Source organism: Schistocerca cancellata, chromosome 11 (assembly GCF_023864275.1).
Source record: "Schistocerca cancellata isolate TAMUIC-IGC-003103 chromosome 11, iqSchCanc2.1, whole genome shotgun sequence".
Taxonomy (NCBI): domain Eukaryota; kingdom Metazoa; phylum Arthropoda; class Insecta; order Orthoptera; family Acrididae; genus Schistocerca; species Schistocerca cancellata.
This window is the reverse complement of record NC_064636.1, coordinates 64,159,834-64,177,731: the sequence shown is the minus strand read 5'-3', so window position 1 is coordinate 64,177,731 and position 17,898 is coordinate 64,159,834.

Here is a 17,898-nt window from a genome sequence, read left to right as displayed (position 1 = left end):
TGAGCTACATATTTCAGTTCAACATACCGAGTCCAAGTTTGATTATTTTCAGCGTTTTTGCAATTGGTTAGTGCTCTTCTGTCACTGTATTTCTGTTGCTACTGTCGCCTTCTGTAGTACTCTGACAAATAAGAAATTCTGGAATCCATAACTAAACTTGATCTAGACAACTGAAGTACAAAGACAAGAACCAAAAACAAAAAAAAATCCTAAAATGTAATAACAGTAGATACTTAATGAAATGTCAGCAAAAATAACGCACCGTGCAGTAGAGACCTACAATTTACCTGTATAGGCCTGGCTGTCCTCTTAGTCTCCTGCCTAACCTCACCCTCATAAACCGTGCAGTTTGCGGAAAAATACAGCCAAATATTGGTGGGAATCAAGATTATAAATATGCGAGCTAACCGTTCCATTCGCACCAATTATGCTGTTCTTTCGATTCGTGCCCGACCTCACATTCGGAGATGATATATCTTATTGGGAAAGAAGTAGCTAAATATTTTATGAGAACGAAGATAAGAAATACGATTGCTGCTTGATTCACTGGCATCAGTTTAAGCTGCGCGCTTAGGTTGCGGTGGTGCCTAACGGTACTCTCGGAAATCGCGACATATTTACAATAAACGGCACAGTTTACTTCAGGCACTGAGACAACCACAGATAACATTTAATGACGGGACACTTCCATCTTTCGCATCGAAGACCGATGACGTCACGACGTCGCTAGTCAAAGTTGACGGGTGGAATAGTACTTAATGCCCGAAATTAATATCTAGGCTGGTGGAAAATCTTGTAAAAATAAATTATGCCTTACGATAGGTCCATGGAGGACGCGTGTTTCAAGAAACCATGGCGGTGTGCTAACGTTGTCGAACATTATCCAAAAGATCGAATGAAGAAAGCACTTGGCATGGTAGCTTTGTAGGAATATTTATAACCTGCAGACGTCCGATCTTCCTGTAATTAAAAGATGCATAAAATTAATCTTTCTCCTACACAGACTGCCTTAGATAGATTCGTATGAATAATCCGCTCGAGTGATTTGTAAAATTATATTATTCTTAATATATAAGTGCTGTGTCTAAGATCTCCATATTTATTAAACATGCAGGAGTCGAGAATTAATGTTACGCTGCGCAGGAAGGTGCAGTCATTTCGGTGGCCGTGCTTTGGCAGCGACCACACTCTGGTTGACGACTCCTCATAGACCGCTGCCGCTGCTCCGTGCTGTTGCCGCATTTCTCTGTCTCTGCAGACTCTGCTGGCAACGGGGACAGCAACAGCCGCCTTGCTCGCCTTTCGGCTCAAACCGTTGCTGGGATACGGCGTGGGCCGATGACGAGAGCCGTGTATTGTTGACAACTGCGTCACATCACGGTTTGTCTTGTTTACTGTAAGGGGGTACAGTTGACTGAAGAATCATTTTTGAAAGGGCCTTAGTCCAAATTTTGACAAAATGAGCTAAGCACGGTCACAGATCCTATACACACAGATAGATATTTTTGTAAGAAAATGGCTTTATTGCCGATACCTCAAATGTGTTACTGTGACTCACTTACAATGGCATCATTTATGAAAGGGCTTTACTCCTGGAACAGTGCCCTTTCAATGGTGATTGTATTAGCATGCCATGTACCGAATACTTAAAGCACTTTATCTTACCTTTCTCTTTCTGTAGTTGAACCGTTGCTATTTCTGAAGAAGTGTTGTGAAACGTAAAACTCCAAGTATTGTGTTGGAGAGTAGTGACAGTACCAAGAAAGAAATAAAGAAAGAAACAAAAACGTATTGTTGGAAAACATGAGCAGAACGCTATAAGAACAGCCACAGTAATTTCTCATGAGTACACAAACCCTTTCAGCCATGTTCCTTTATACATTTTGAACACAGTAGTTACATTCAGATGTGGCTTCTAAACACACACATTCACGTCCGATTCCAAAGTTCGGGAAATTTTGAAGGCTGTCGCCCTGTTTCCTGTACCTTTTTGTTTTTCGTATTCTGTGCTGTACTCTACGTTAATTCATCATTACTTGGACACGAATCAGGGTTGCACAGTCTCCTCAGACACGTAGTTAGCGGTTGCACAGAATGTATTGTTACAGTAAGTAGAGCAATGCATGCCCAATGGGAGTGGACTACTTAAGTCGCATACGTGACGGCGCAGCAATAAATGCGCCGTGAGTGGCAGCGTTAGGCAAAGTGAGACGCGTACAGCGCGTGTCACGTGACACGACACTACAGCGCGACACGCACGAGCCGCGCGGGTGTCCAGAGCGTACTGCGACGCGCACACCACACCTCGCACGCGCCGGCTGGCGACGCTCTGCGCTGACAGAACCGAGGCGCGCGCAACCTGTTATCTTCCTCAAAATCGTTATGTATCAGCTTCGTGGCGAAGTGCCCATCATCTCGCTAATGACCATTCTTAGTGTGATGTACACAATTTTAGTAAGACACTACGCAAAACTCAAAAAGTTTGCAACGAAAATTAGGGGTCGCTGTGATTTTGCGTTTGGTACGTATTACACCATATGTTGCTGCGTATGAAATTTAGCTAACATGCTGAATTTTTCTTTCGACTTGGTAGGGGGTCTCTATATGCCTCCGATCTCGAGAAAATGAATCCCATGTAGCGCGCTCACTTCCGATCTCACGCCCGCGAGAATGAAATACTCGCAACATCTCTCGTATCTCCTAAACAGTTCGAGACATCGAAACGAAAGTTTGGCGAATGATAGCACACAAGGAGGAGAGTGTTTTGCCAACTCTTAAGCACACGGAACTTTCTCATCTATGGCGATATATCAGTACTTATACTTCCCTTTCTATTTATTTCACTCCAGTGACTGTAATTTTTTAAGAGTCATTGACAGCTAGCGAAACAAGAGCTTCCTAGTATGAAAATAAACATGAAATTTCTTCTTGTATGTTACTGCAAACCGACACTATGAGGTTTTTCGTAAGCTATTGTTGCTCTGTGATTGCCAATTACTTGTTTAATGAGGCACTCCGTTTCGGAATTCTGTCGCAATAGCTGCTGTGAGATGAGTTTGGGAAATTACACTGTGACAAAGGAAGTACAATTAAACCAGTCACCAAGAGAAATGTGGCCTTTACTCATAAATGGTGATGCTTCTTCGAATGAGAAAAGATTATCAACTCCTACAAAAATAGATTGCCAATTCAGTTGGAATTTTGGTGGAATCCCCGTAACCCATCGTATTTTTAACACTGAGCGACTGGAATGGAAACTCACCAAAGGATTTTATTCCTTCTCTCGATCTGAGGAGCATTAAAATAATGACGAGCGTTCCTTCAGGCGGAATGATAGGCACATGCCAGATACTGTTTACTCACCTAGGGCTTGCCAAACTGACAATGCGTGATCGCGAATAAAATAGTTGTTATTGAGAAAAATAAACAATTGATCTGTCGCACAACGCAATGGTCAGTGTACTGTCAGCAGCGAAGGATAATGCGCGTAACAGGAATGCACAAGCTAGCCATGAGCGCCTTGTCAGTTGAAAAACATTGTCATAAAAGTAGATCTGCATTTGTCAGCAGCACATTTCATCAAATTAAATATATCTGATCGTAACACTCTTTTAGGATATTCCTGCTTTCGTAATAATACCGACCATTTTTTTCATTTGTGTAGCCTGTTGTTGTATAATTAGTTTATTAATGCTGATAATGTCCATGCAACAATTGAAATGCTTTTTCTCATCACGGCGAACCAATTAAAAGATTGTTATTTGTGACTGCTTTTCGACTGTTTCTAGCTTGCAGTGGAAATATGTTGTTCACATGTGTCGTATTACATTGTTACAACCATATGAGAGTAATCACAGTGAAACTTCTATACTTCAGATCTTGGACTCTTTTTACCACAAGCACAAAGAGATCACACCTGTGGAGATTATCCCTTTCTAAATTTTTGTAACAGTTCGTAGATACAGCAACATACTAAGCAGCGAGAAGGTTACCTTCTTTTACTTTCCTGCCTTGCTTCTTAATCACATGATTTTATAATATTCCTTGCTTCCTTATTCACTACACTCTGTGCCTCCTTGCGACCTGAAATCATCGCGGAGGCATATGATACAATTCCAGCGGCCAGTGGCTCATTAGTTACTGAAGTATGCATTTTTCTTGACAGAAGAAAAACAAAACAAAACTATGCAGATATAAATAACAGAAAAGTATAATGTACTAACGAAGAGAGCTGGATCGTTTAAATGGCGAAAAACGAAACACTACCCAAAGGCAATAAAATTCAGTACACAGTAAGGCAAAATTTATGGTATGGGCAGTACTACCACTGCTCATATGAGCCGCTCCGATGTGAGCACATGGCCGGGCTACTTTTCCGCTGCCCGCCTCGAATTTCCCACGGTGCTAGCGAGGCACGCGCGACGCGCTGCGCGAGAAACTGTGCCGCAACCACAACGCCGCGCGACCTGGCACAGACGCGTGTCGCGTCCCAGTCGCGTCGCGTCGCAGTTTCCGCGGTCCCATTTGAACCTGTGGAGTTACAAAAACAGGCGCTGAGCTGCGTTGAGTCGCGCCTCACGCGCTATACGCGTCTCAATTTGCGCCTAGCCTAAACTAAATCAGGATGACCACTTCCCATACAAAATCTGTAATACTGTTTAGCGATTCGAGTTCCAGTTCTATTCAACAGTTTAAAATTTACTCGTGATCAAAGACATCAGCACCCAGCTGTCAATTAACGTACCGTTCTCCCAGCAATTTCGCAGTTATGTCACAGGACTTTACATCTGTGTAATGTCACTCTACCCCGTGCGCTAACACTATATACTAATCCGAAAACAACCTGTTACAATTGGTGCGCTAGATGATTTAATACAACATGGCACGTTTGACGTCATATTTCTGCAGCAAGCCTCAACGACAGGAATGGCAACATCGCCTGACTTGGAAGCTATTATTAATATCGAACCAGTAATCAAATGAGAAACGGCTATTCTTTTAAGGGATAATTTTACTGTTAAAAATTTCCAACTCTAGCCCAGCGGAGACGCAGTTGCATGTTCTGTCGGTGAGGCATTCATTATAAATATTGACGCGCCATCGGGGCTAACTTTACACGTGCACGATCGGATGTTTTTATTCAGCATATCTCAACTCTCCTCGCAAATTAAAATAGTAATATAATGTGACGTAGGGATTTCAATTATTTGCTGCGTCTGCAGACGAGATTATAACAATAAATATGCAGAACTACAGCAACTAATTAGTTGTTTTCTCTTAACTGACGTATGGCGCATTCTCCATTAAGATCAAAATGATTTTGCACATTTTTGAAAGTGTGGCGAATAGAATAGATGGAAAGTACGTTTCACGAAGTCTAACCGGTTATCTAACGCAAGCTTAAATTTTGCCTGCTGAGTTTACGGACGATTGTGGCTTCGAAATGCGCCTAAAATTAAGATTACCTTCACAAACAGACCTGCTTCTCTTTAGAAATTCAATACCAGCTATCTTCCTCTTCGGGACCTCTGTTCCGAAATCGCTGATACCATGAAAATTTGTCAACACAAACGGCAAAGTTTAAACCCAGTCACAGTGCAGAGGCGAGTTACGCCAGGCCTCCTGTACGAAAGGCCCTCACCGGCTGCTGTTGTGACGCAGCTTTGTGATGAGAAACTGCAGCCGAACTCCACAGACACTGCTTCAGGTGTCGCTAGGCCTTCTGCTGCTCCTGGTAGCGACCCACACTGTCAACGTAAACAGACCAAGGCGGAATTAATGCGCTTCAAAACACAGCACAAGAGAGGGTGAGTTGCTAGGCAAAGGCCTGCAGGGAAATTTCCAGATGAAAATATCGCTCTGAAGCACTTTGAAAACGGAAAACACAGAATGGAAAAGAGATCCCCATGCATTCAGCATGAGAATGGCGATCGTTTCACAACGGAAACCGCTGTAAGTAAACACGTCGAGTCGTCTTCCGCATTTCTTTTCGCTCACAGTCCGACTGACCCTTCTGCAGTGTCTTCCCCGTCACTGCAGGCTCAAACCTCACTCAGCTCGAAACACGGCGAATGCCCGCAGATCCCAGTTCACAGTGATGACTTCAGACAATTTATAAAACAATATCCAAAAATTAATCAGCAGGTCTATTGACATACAGTCAACATGGATTTAGACAACATCGTTCTTGTGAAACACAACTATCCCTTTACTCACACAAAGTGTTGAGTGCTATTGTCACGTGATTTCAAATTGATTCCGTATTTCTGGATTTACAAAAGTGTTTCGACGCTTTACCTCACAAGCGACTTGAAATCAATTTGCATGATTATGGAATATCGTCTCAGATATGCGACTGTATTTTCTTATTTCCTGTCAGATAGGTCACAGTTCGTACTAACTGACGGAAAGTCATCGAGTAAAACCGAACTTATTTCTGCTGATCCGCACAGACCCCCTGTTGTTGCTTATCTATTTAGAAGGCAGGTGGAGCAGCTGTCTTGGGTTGTTTGCAGGTGATGCTGTCGCTTATTGTCTAGTAAACACATCAGAAGATCAAAACGATTTAGAGAAGACATGTGCATGCTGCGAAAATGGGCAATTGACGCTAAATAATGAAAAGTGTGGTATCATCCACATGAGTGGTACAAGGATTCCGCTACACTTCGATACACGATAAATCAAACAAAGCTGAAGGCCGTAAACCGAACTAAATACCAAGGAATTACAATTACGAACAACTTAAATTGGAAAGAACACAGAGAAAATATTGTGACGAAAGCCAACAAAGACTGCAATTTATTGGCGGAAAACTTAGGAGACACAACACATGTGCGAAAGAGATTGCCTACACTACGCTTGGCTGCCCTGTTTTGGAGTACGGCTCGCGGTGTGGCATCCGTACCAGATAGGATTTAAGGAGTACATCGAAAAAGCTCAAAGAAGGGCATCACGTTTTGTCTTATCGACAAATAGAGGAGACAGTGTCACTGCCATGGTACAGGGTTTGTGGTGGACATCACTGAAGCAAAGGCGTTTCTCATTGCGGCGAACTCTTTTCACGAAATTTCAGTCGGAAACTTTCTCCTCCGATTGCGGAAATACTTCGTTCTCCTACATAGGGGGAAACGATAATCGCAATAAAATAAGGGAAATCGGAGCTCGCACGGAGAGATACAGGTGTTTGTTTCCTCTACTCTGTGTTCGAGATGGACTAACAGAGAACTATTGTGAACGTGGTTCGATGAGCCCTCTGCCAAGCACTGAAGTGTGATTTGCAGAGTATCTATGTAGATGTGGATGTAGACGTGTGTCCAAATCAACTTTATCAAACGCATTGGGACGTTATTCGAACATGTTTTACAGGGAATGTGAATGAAGTTATTGCTGCCACCGAATTTCAGAATTTCTTGGACGTAACGATTATTGTGCTACCAAAGCGAACATGTAGTCACAGGGAGGGACATCTTCGCCCAATAACTCTCCTAAATACCGATTACAAACTCGTTGTAAAAATCCTAGTATCGAAATTAAAACCTGGGATTCGTGAACCTATTAGGCCTCACCGTCAATGCCGACAGGCACAGTGGAGCAGCCCCCCAAGCCGTCTGTGCGTACACACGCGTGATGCCACGCACAGCAGCAGCAGGTGACCCAGCCGCGGTTCCTCCGCTCCACTTCCACACGTTTACTGATAGTGTCAGACACAAACTGCTACGTCAACTCGTGCACAGACTTAGATTTGGCGATCGATTTACTGAGCAACGCAAGTACCACAAAAATACATACCAACTGTTGAAAAACAGGTGCCGTGGCAACTCGTAGGTCTATCAGGCAGGGCTGTCTGCCTTCAGTGCTCGTGTATGTCTCAGCCTCGTTCGTCTTCTTCATATTGGTTGAAAAAACAATAAATGGAATTTCAGTAGAAACAAGAAAAGGAACATGCACAGCATACGCTGATGATGTGGGCCTCTTTCTAAAAGACGAATCTAACTTTCATCCAGTACAAACTTCACTCTCTATTTCGACAGCAACAGGCACAACGATAAACTGGAGCCACAAGTTTCCACTGGCCACTGTGTCCTGTACTCCGTTCCGCCGGTCGTCTTGGAGCTGCGCCGCCAACACATTCAAAGTGCTGCGTGTACAGATGTCATATACAACTGGCTTGAAATACTGATTACTGTCACGGCTGTAACGAACAGGAAGCAGCACCTAATTCAGAAATCAGAGCCACTCAATGTATTTCTGCTGCCAAGGGCCTGGTGTGTCGCCCACACGTTGAATGTGTCGAAACAAATGGGCAGGGCGATTAGCCAAGCTGTAGTCTGAGTTCTGTGGTGGCTGAATTTCGATGCTGTTCGCCGGGTTCCTTCATTCGACTCACAGCCCCAACAACTGTGCAAGAGCCACACCAGTTTCTTACAATGCCATAAAATGCACAAAACAGACCACCATTTTTAGTATTAGAATACTACCAAGTTGTGATGTACGTACATGAAACAAAAGCTTACTTGCTAATGTTTCTTAGGATACTAAACACGATACTCTTCAGACTGCAGGCCGGTGTGGCCGAGCGGTTCTACGCGCTTCAGTCTGGAACCGCGCGACCGCTACGGTCGCAGTTTCGAGTCCCGCCTCGGGCATGGATGTGTATCATGTCCTTAGGTTAGTTAGGTTTAAGTAGTTCTAAGTTCTAGGGGACTGATGACCTCAGAAGTTAAGTCCCATAGTGCTCAGAGCCATTTGAACCATTTTTTTTTCTTTTGACAGATATTACACAACCTGTAGTGGCTAATAGCTTCCTCATGGAGTTTCTAAAACGTTCACTAAAAGTTTGTGCAAGAGTTGTGCCATATGTGTTCATGGCTGACACAATCGTAAGCCTTAAGGAAGAACTGGTGACGTCACACGTGTTCCTTACTGCGTGAGCTGCCACACCCCTGTACGCACAAACGACTTGGCAAATGTTGTTTTGTGCACCTCCGCATTTCCGGTAAAGACTGATGCATTTCTGATTTTTAGTTCTGACACGAAGCGTTTCAAAAAGAGTTTGTAGTCTGCATTTAGTTGAGAGCTTCGCTCAATACCTCCCACCGTGTGAACACAAGTTTTCTTTGTAAGGAGTGTAATGATCTCTTCAAGAAACATGACAGGAATATGGAAGGCAGCGGTAACTTCATTCACAATCTCTGTAAAAGTGGGTCCAGTTATGTCCAGACATGTGCGAAAAAATCCGACGAGCATGTCATCGAGACACTACACGCAACAAGCGGCTACACGGGTAGCAGAGGTTGTGTGGCGTGGGCTGGGCGGTTTTTTAGGTTAGATGGCCTCGGGCAAGTACAGAAAGGGCAACAGCCTCAACGGGTGCGGGGCAAAGTCAGAACATGCGGGGACCAAGCAGCAATCGGTATTGTAATTGTAAACTGTCGAAGCTGCGTTGGTAAAGTACCGGAACTTCAAGCGCTGATAGAAAGCACTGAAGCTGAAATCGTTATAGGTACAGAAAGCTGGCTGAAGCCAGAGATAAATTCTGCCGAAATTTTTACAAAGGTACAGACGGTGTTTAGAAAGGATAGATTGCATGCAACCGGTGGTGGAGTGTTCGTCGCTGTTAGTAGTAGTTTATCCTGTAGTGAAGTAGAAGTGGATAGTTCCTGTGAATTATTATGGGTGGAGGTTACACTCAACTACCGAGCTAGATTAATAATTGGCTCCTTTTACCGACCCCCCGACTCAGCAGCATTAGTGGCAGAACAACTGAGAGAAAATTTGGAATACATTTCACATAAATTTTCTCAGCATGTTATAGTCTTAGGTGGAGATTTCAATTTACCAGATATAGACTGGGACACTCAGATGTTTAGGACGGGTGGTAGGGACAGAACATCGAGTGACATTATACTGAGTGCACTATCCGAAAATTACCTCGAGCAATTAAACAGAGAACCGACTCGTGGAGATAACATCTGGGACCTACTGGTAACAAACAGACCCGAACTTTTCGACTCTGTAAGTGCAGAACAGGGAATCAGTGATCATAAGGCCGTTGCAGCATCCCTGAATATGGAAGTTAATAGGAATATAAAAAAAGGGCGGAAGGTTTATCTGTTTAGCAAGAGTAATAGAAGGCAGATTTCAGACTACGTAACAGATCAAAACGAAAATTTCTGTTCTGACACTGACAATGTTGAATGTTTATGGAAAAAGTTCAAGGCAATCGTAAAATGCGTTTTAGACAGGTACGTGCCGAGTAAAACTGTGAGGGACGGGAAAAACCCACCGTGGTACAACAATAAAGTTAGGAAACTACTGCGAAAGCAAAGAGAGCTTCACTGCAAGTTTAAACGCAGCCAAAACCTCTCAGACAAACAGAAGCTAAACGATGTCAAAGTTAGCGTAAGGAGGGCTATGCGTGAAGCGTTCAGCGAATTCGAAAGTAAAATTCTATGTACCGACTTGACAGAAAATCCTAGGAAGTTCTGGTCTTACGTTAAATCAGTAAGTGGCTCGAAACAGCATATCCAGACTCTCCAGGATGATGATGGCATTGAAACACAGGATGACAAGCGTAAAGCTGAAATACTAAACACCTTTTTCCAAAGCTGTTTCACAGAGGAAGACCGCACTGCAGTTCCTCCTCTAAATCCTCGCACAAACGAAAAAATGGCTGACATCGAAATAAGTGTCCAAGGAATAGAAAAGCAACTGGAATCACTCAACAGAGGAAAGTCCACTGGACCTGACGGGATACCAATTCGATTCTACACAGAGTACGCGAAAGAACTTGCCCCCCTTCTAACAGCCGTGTACCGCAAGTCTCTAGAGGAACGGAAGGTTCCAAATGATTGGAAAAGAGCACAGGTAGTCCCAGTCTTCAAGAAGGGTCGTCGAGCAGATGCGCAAAACTATAGACCTATATCTCTGACGTCGATCTGTTGTAGAATTTTAGAACATGTTTTTTGCTCGAATATCATGTCGTTTTTGGAAACTCAGAATCTACTATGTAGGAATCAACATGGATTCCGGAAACAGCGATCGTGTGAGACCCAACTCGCTTTATTTGTTCATGAGACCCAGAAAATATTAGATACAGGCTCCCAGGTAGATGCTATTTTTCTTGACTTCCGGAAGGCGTTCGATACAGTTCCGCACTGTCGCCTGATAAACAAAGTAAGAGCCTACGGAATATCAGACCAGCTGTGTGGCTGGATTGAGGAGTTTTTAGCAAACAGAACACAGCATGTTGTTATCAATGGAGAGACGTCTACAGACGTTAAAGTAACCTCTGGTGTGCCACAGGGGAGTGTTATGGGACCATTGCTTTTCACAATATACGAGGGTTATTCCAAAAGTAAGGTCCGATCGGTCGCGAAATGGAAACGACTATGAAAATCCGATAAAGCTATGCACAGATGTGTTGGGTAGTGTCTCTAGTATAACCCCAGTTAGCATCACGTCGCTCTTCTCATTTCTGAGCTCGCAGTGAGTGCGTAAAGATGTCTAGAAAATAGTGTCTGCCGCCAAGTACGAGGGCCTGGTGAGAAATTTCGCCTGAAGCTATGCAGCCAACATTACATAACTGTCGTGCTGTTTCGTCTTCACGACAATTCTCAGCCGCATTCTGCAGGGGCAATGAAGATGCTCCTGCATCGTTTTCAAATGGAAATGTTAGATTACCCACAATACAGTCCGCAATTGTCTCCCCCTGAGTTTCATCTCTGGTCACATGAACCGCTGTCTTTGAAGACAACAGTTTGACACAGACAACGAGGTGTAGGCCAGCGTGGAGAATTGACGGAAAGCACTGGCGGCTGCCTTCTATGATGAGGCTATTGAAAAGTTGGTACAACGCTATGACAAAGGCCTAAGTCAGAACGGCGACTACGTAGAGAAGTAGCTGAAAGGTGTAGCTAATTGTTACAAGTAAAACATTTCCGACGTTCACTGTGGTTTCAATTGGGCAATCAATCGGACCTTACTTTTGGAATAACCCTCGTATATAAATGACCTAGTAGATAGTGTCGGAAGTTCCATGCGGCTTTTCGCGGATGATGCTGTAGTATACAGAGAAGTTGCAGCATTAGAAAATTGTAGCGAAATGCAGGAAGATCTGCAGCGGATAGGCACTTGGCGCAGGGAGTGGCAACTGACCCTTAACATAGACAAATGTAATGTATTGCGAATACATAGAAAGAAGGATCCTTTATTGTATGATTATATGATAGCGGAACAAACACTGGTAGCAGTTACTTCTGTAAAATATCTGGGAGTATGCATGCGGAACGATTTGAAGTGGAATGACCATATAAAATTAATTGTTGGTAAGGCGGGTGCCAGGTTGAGATTCATTGGGAGAGTCCTTAGAAAATGTAGTCCATCAACAAAGGAGGTGGCTTACAAAACACTCGTTCGACCTATACTTGAGTATCGCTCATCAGTGTGGGATCCGTACCAGATCGGGTTGACGGAGGAGATAGAGAAGATATAAAGAAGAGCGGCGCGTTTCGTCACAGGGTTGTTTGGTAACCGTGATAGCGTTACGGAGATGTTTAACAAACTCAAGTGGCAGACTCTGCAAGAGAGGCGCTCTGATTGCGGTGTAGCTTGCTCGCCAGGTTTCGAGAGGGTGCGTTCCTGGATGAGGTATCGAATATATTGCTTCCCCCTACTTATACCTCCCGAGGAGATCACGATATATATATATATATATATATATCAGAGATTAGAGCGCGCACAGAGGCCTTCAGACAGTCGTTCTTCCCGCGAACCATACGCGACTGGAACAGGAAAGGGAGGTAATGACAGTGGCACGTAAAGTGCCCTCCGCCACACACCGTTGGGTGGCTTGCGGAGTATAAATGTAGATGTAGATGTAGATGTAGACATGTTGATTGACTTTTGGCACACCGAAAATTAGTCACAAGTCCTCACTGTCAACTGTGTCTCGTGCTCCGAGGTCAGTGAGGTTTGGACCTGCAGTAACAGGGAAGACATCATAGACGGCCTGTGTGTGAAAAGATGAACGAAATACACTCCTGGAAATTGAAATAAGAACACCGTGAATTCATTGTCCCAGGAAGGGGAAACTTTATTGACACATTCCTGGGGTCAGATACATCACATGATCACACTGACAGAACCACAGGCACATAGACACAGGCAACAGAGCATGCACAATGTCGGCACTAGTACAGTGTATATCCACCTTTCGCAGCAATGCAGGCTGCTATTCTCCCATGGAGACGATCGTAGAGATGCTGGATGTAGTCCTGTGGAACGGCTTGCCATGCCATTTCCACCTGGCGCCTCAGTTGGACCAGCGTTCGTGGTGGACGTGCAGACCGCGTGAGACGACGCTTCATCCAGTCCCAAACATGCTCAATGGGGGATAGATCCGGAGATGTTGCTGGCCAGGGTAGTTGACTTACACCTTCTAGAGCACGTTGGGTGGCACGGGATACATGCGGACGTGCATTGTCCTGTTGGAACAGCAAGTTCCCTTGCCGGTCTAGGAATGGTAGAACGATGGGTTCGATGACGGTTTGGATGTACCGTGCACTATTCAGTGTCCCCTCGACGATCACCAGTGGTGTACGGCCAATGTAGGAGATCGCTCCCCACACCATGATGCCGGGTGTTGGCCCTGTGTGCCTCGGTCGTATGCAGTCCTGATTGTGGCGCTCACCTGCACGGCGCCAAACACGCATACGACCATCATTGGCACCAAGGCAGAAGCGACTCTCATCGCTGAAGACGACACGTCTCCATTCGTCCCTCCATTCACGCCTGTCGCGACACCACTGGAGGCGGGCTGCACGATGTTGGGGCGTGAGCGGAAGACGGCCTAACGGTGTGCGGGACCGTAGCCCAGCTTCATGGAGACGGTTGCGAATGGTCCTCGCCGATACCCCAGGAGCAACAGTGTCCCTAATTTGCTGGGAAGTGGCAGTGCGGTCCCCTACGGCACTGCGTAGGATCCTACGGTCTTGGCGTGCATCCGTGCGTCGCTGCAGTCCGGTCCCAGGTCGACGGGCGCGTGCACCTTCCGCCGACCACTGGCGACAACATCGATGTACTGTGGAGACCTCACGCCCCACGTGTTTAGCAATTCGGCGGTACGTCCACCCGGCCTCCCGCATGCCCACTATACGCCCTCGCTCAAAGTCCGTCAATTGCACATACGGTTCACGTCCACGCTGTCGCGGCATGCTACCAGTGTTAAAGACTGCGATGGAGCTCCGTATGCCACGGCAAACTGGCTGACACTGACGGCGGCGGTGCACAAATGCTGCGCAGCTAGCGCCATTCGACGGCCAACACCGCGGTTCCTGGTGTGTCCGCTGTGCCGTGCGTGTGATCATTGCTTGTACAGCCCTCTCGCAGTGTCCGGAGCAAGTATGGTGGGTCTGACACACCGGTGTCAATGTGTTCTTTTTTCCATTTCCAGGAGTGTTTGAGTGCACCTGTTTAGTTATGACCGTTTCATTTGTTAACGGATCGCCCTTCTCATGTTGACTATAAGCAAGGGACAGCTACTGGTACCTGTGCTCCTCGTGTTGAAAGTGGTACGATGCGAGTTTTTCATCTGAAAAATTCCCTGCTGGCCCTTCCCGAATAACTGGACCTCTCATTTACTGTTCTTCCGTGAACATTAGTTCTGGTTTGACCTGTTTTAGCTGAAAGTGCGAGTTCGCATTATGACTGGAAGAAGGACTGAACTCGTCACTGAAACACTGAGTGTGAAATTCGAGGTCCCAGAGAGCCGCCTCGGGACAGTAGCGGATGGGGCCCTGTCTTCCGCCATGTGTGACTCGCCCACCCGTCAACAACTGGAGTGAAACGTTGCCGTTTGTGCTGACACATTTCCCAGGCTTCAGTGATCTGGGAACGGGGGCGCTGAAGACGAGGATAACTTGTACTGAATTACCAGAAGAGACGGATGCCTGCCTGTGGTGATATTCGGTAATTTGTTGTCCACTGGAAGCCGCGAGCCGCTCGGAGTGGCCTCGTCGCTAGAGGAGCCATGTCGCGGGCTGCGCGGCCCCTCCCGCCCCAGGCTCGAGTCCTCCCTCGGGCGTGGGTGTGAGTGTTGTTCTCAGCAGCAGTTAGTTTAAGTAGTGTGTGAGCCTAGGGACCGAGGACCTCAGCAGTTTGGTCCCTTAGGAATTTGGACATTCGAACATTGGAAGCCGCAGTGCTCGGTAAAATAAACAGGCGAATATTTGTTTTGTAAATAAAAAATTGCATTCCCTTGCTCCAGACGCGTTTCGCCCTTTTTTTAGTTTAAGGCATCATCAGGATCAATAATGATGCCATCATGCTACACTTCAGATTTGATATGTATCATTCTTAAACAAGAAAATTAAAAGTAAAAGGAAAGCAGAAAGCATGAAACCAATCACAACATCACAACAGAACCAAACAGAATCACTACACTGAGTACCATAACAACTACACAGAATAATCAGGAAAATACACGAGAAAACACAGGTTAGCGCACAGTGGTGATATACAAACACAAACTCAGACATAAAATCAACATTTTGAAAAGTCAGAAAATAAACATTGCAAACATAACAGATAATTCTACCAAAAAATACACCTCGAAGCTGACAAAAAACAGATATATATATACCAGAAAGCAGGTATGTATCAATTACAGTGTAACACTTTTGCTGGCAGATACATAGGATAAACAGGCAGAACAGCTGATGTCAGGTACAAAGAAGGCATGAGAGCTGCGAAGCATGGGACAAATCACTCCACATTTCCAGAATACCTGAGAGAACACAATCTCAAACCAACCACTAGAGAAGAACACATGAAAATAATTAGAATCAACAATAGAAGCAGATATCCTAACCCTGGAAGAAAATTACCAGACACAGAAAATCAAAGCAGAAAAGAAAGTCCTGTTGATTGATCAACCACATATGCCAAACAATTCCTTTTTTACATTAACAGATAAAATAATAGAGTATAACTGAAATAGAGGAATGTAATAGCAATAATAATAATAACAATACAATACATTGACCTAAAAGTCAGCTCAACTGAACACAAAAACCTTAAACTATTCTTTGACTGCTAGTGCATTCATATTCAAAATTCCACAGAAGAAAATCATTGCATGTATACTCTCCCTGTCTCTCTCTCTCTCTCTCTCTCTCTCTCTCTCACACACACACACACACACACACACACACACACAGATAGCCAATAGTTGTCGGTATACACAGTGAACTCAAAGCAGTTACGTCTTGAAGTCACAGTTTGCCATGAAATATCTGTATTAGTGACAGAAGACTGACACTACATCACAACAACGGCGAACAAAATGAAAAGTTTGAAGAAAAATGTTCGAAACATAAAAACGTGCCTATGTTTCGTGAATAGAGCGGCAGTGCGGTCTCCAGCATGCGACCAGATGAGAGGGGACGCAGATGCCAACCAAAAACACGCAGGACTGCAATTATATAAAACCAGAAGTAAATCTGTTTTATGATCTACGAATAGAACAGAGCAAAACAAACATGTATGATAACTGGCATCATTACAGATCCTAATGATAATACCTTACATAGGAAAAAGGCGAAACGCGTCTGGGAGAATAAGACAGTGGGTCAAGAGAAGTCTGTTTTACTTACGAATGAAATATATCTGTGCTTGCTGCGAAGGATAGCCTTGCAAACTAACTCGTTGAACAGGCAATTTTTCGACATGAATCATATAACAGTTCCGACAAAACGTAAATGCAACTTATTCTGCCCCTCAACTTAAATTGGAACAATCGCATAGATAATGTTGGGAGGAATCTAGACCAAAGACTGCGTTGTATGGGCACAACGCTTGGAAGATGCAACAGGTGTCTACTAGACAGACTGCCCATCTGTACTCTGTCCGGTGTGTCATCCTCACGAGATGGCACTGACGCAGGACTCTGGGAAGTTCCAGAGAGGGGCGGGAAACAGGGCGGAGGGCGCCACAGGGGTGGTGCTGAGCCTGCAGGCTGCAGCGCTTCCCCGCTGGCCGCTGTCTGTGGGCAGCGTGTCTCACCGGCGATGGAGACGTCCCCTGCCGTGGCGTGGCCGCCGGCGGGTTGCGCAACACTGCCACGCAAACTTTTATCTGCGAATCTGGAAAAGTTACACTGCTGCAAAATTGTGGTATCTCAGGCAGTAGCTGCTCATTCGTACAGTTGTGTTAATTACAAAGTCTTTTACTCACGTTTCGCTCTCGCACTTTTCCTCACATATAATTAATTAATGTTGCTTTTGATGATCATTACAGTAACTGAAATTGCTTACGGAGGCATCTTTAGTACGTCAGCATGGCAATATGAAGGTAGGGGAGGGACAAAGGCAGGAAAAATGAATATATATATATATATATATATATATATATATTGCTTAAAATGAAGGTGCTTTTATCTCCCTTCATATATATATATATATATGTATATATATATATATATATATATATATATATATATAACTTAAAATTCATAACGTTATTACAGTTCTCAAGTATAATTTGCAAAAGAACACATTTTAACTGGAATATTTTATATTTTTTTGATGGTTTTGTCGACAGACGACGCCCACTTCTATCTGACAAATGATGTCAACACACGGAATTGTCGAATATGCGCAACGGAAAATCCACACGCAAATCAACCAGTGATTACATTTTAATGTTTCTTTTCTCTCACAGTGTAAAACAGATTTCGATTATGATGATTCTGTTTGAGATGTCACTACCGACATATCTGTAATTTCGATATTCGTAAGAAATGTTCGTTATTTTTTGTCATTTAATCTGAGAACTCACCCTATGTAGTTTTAGATAAATCTATATGCTTTATTTTCTTTCACTGTATTGTAACAGAATATA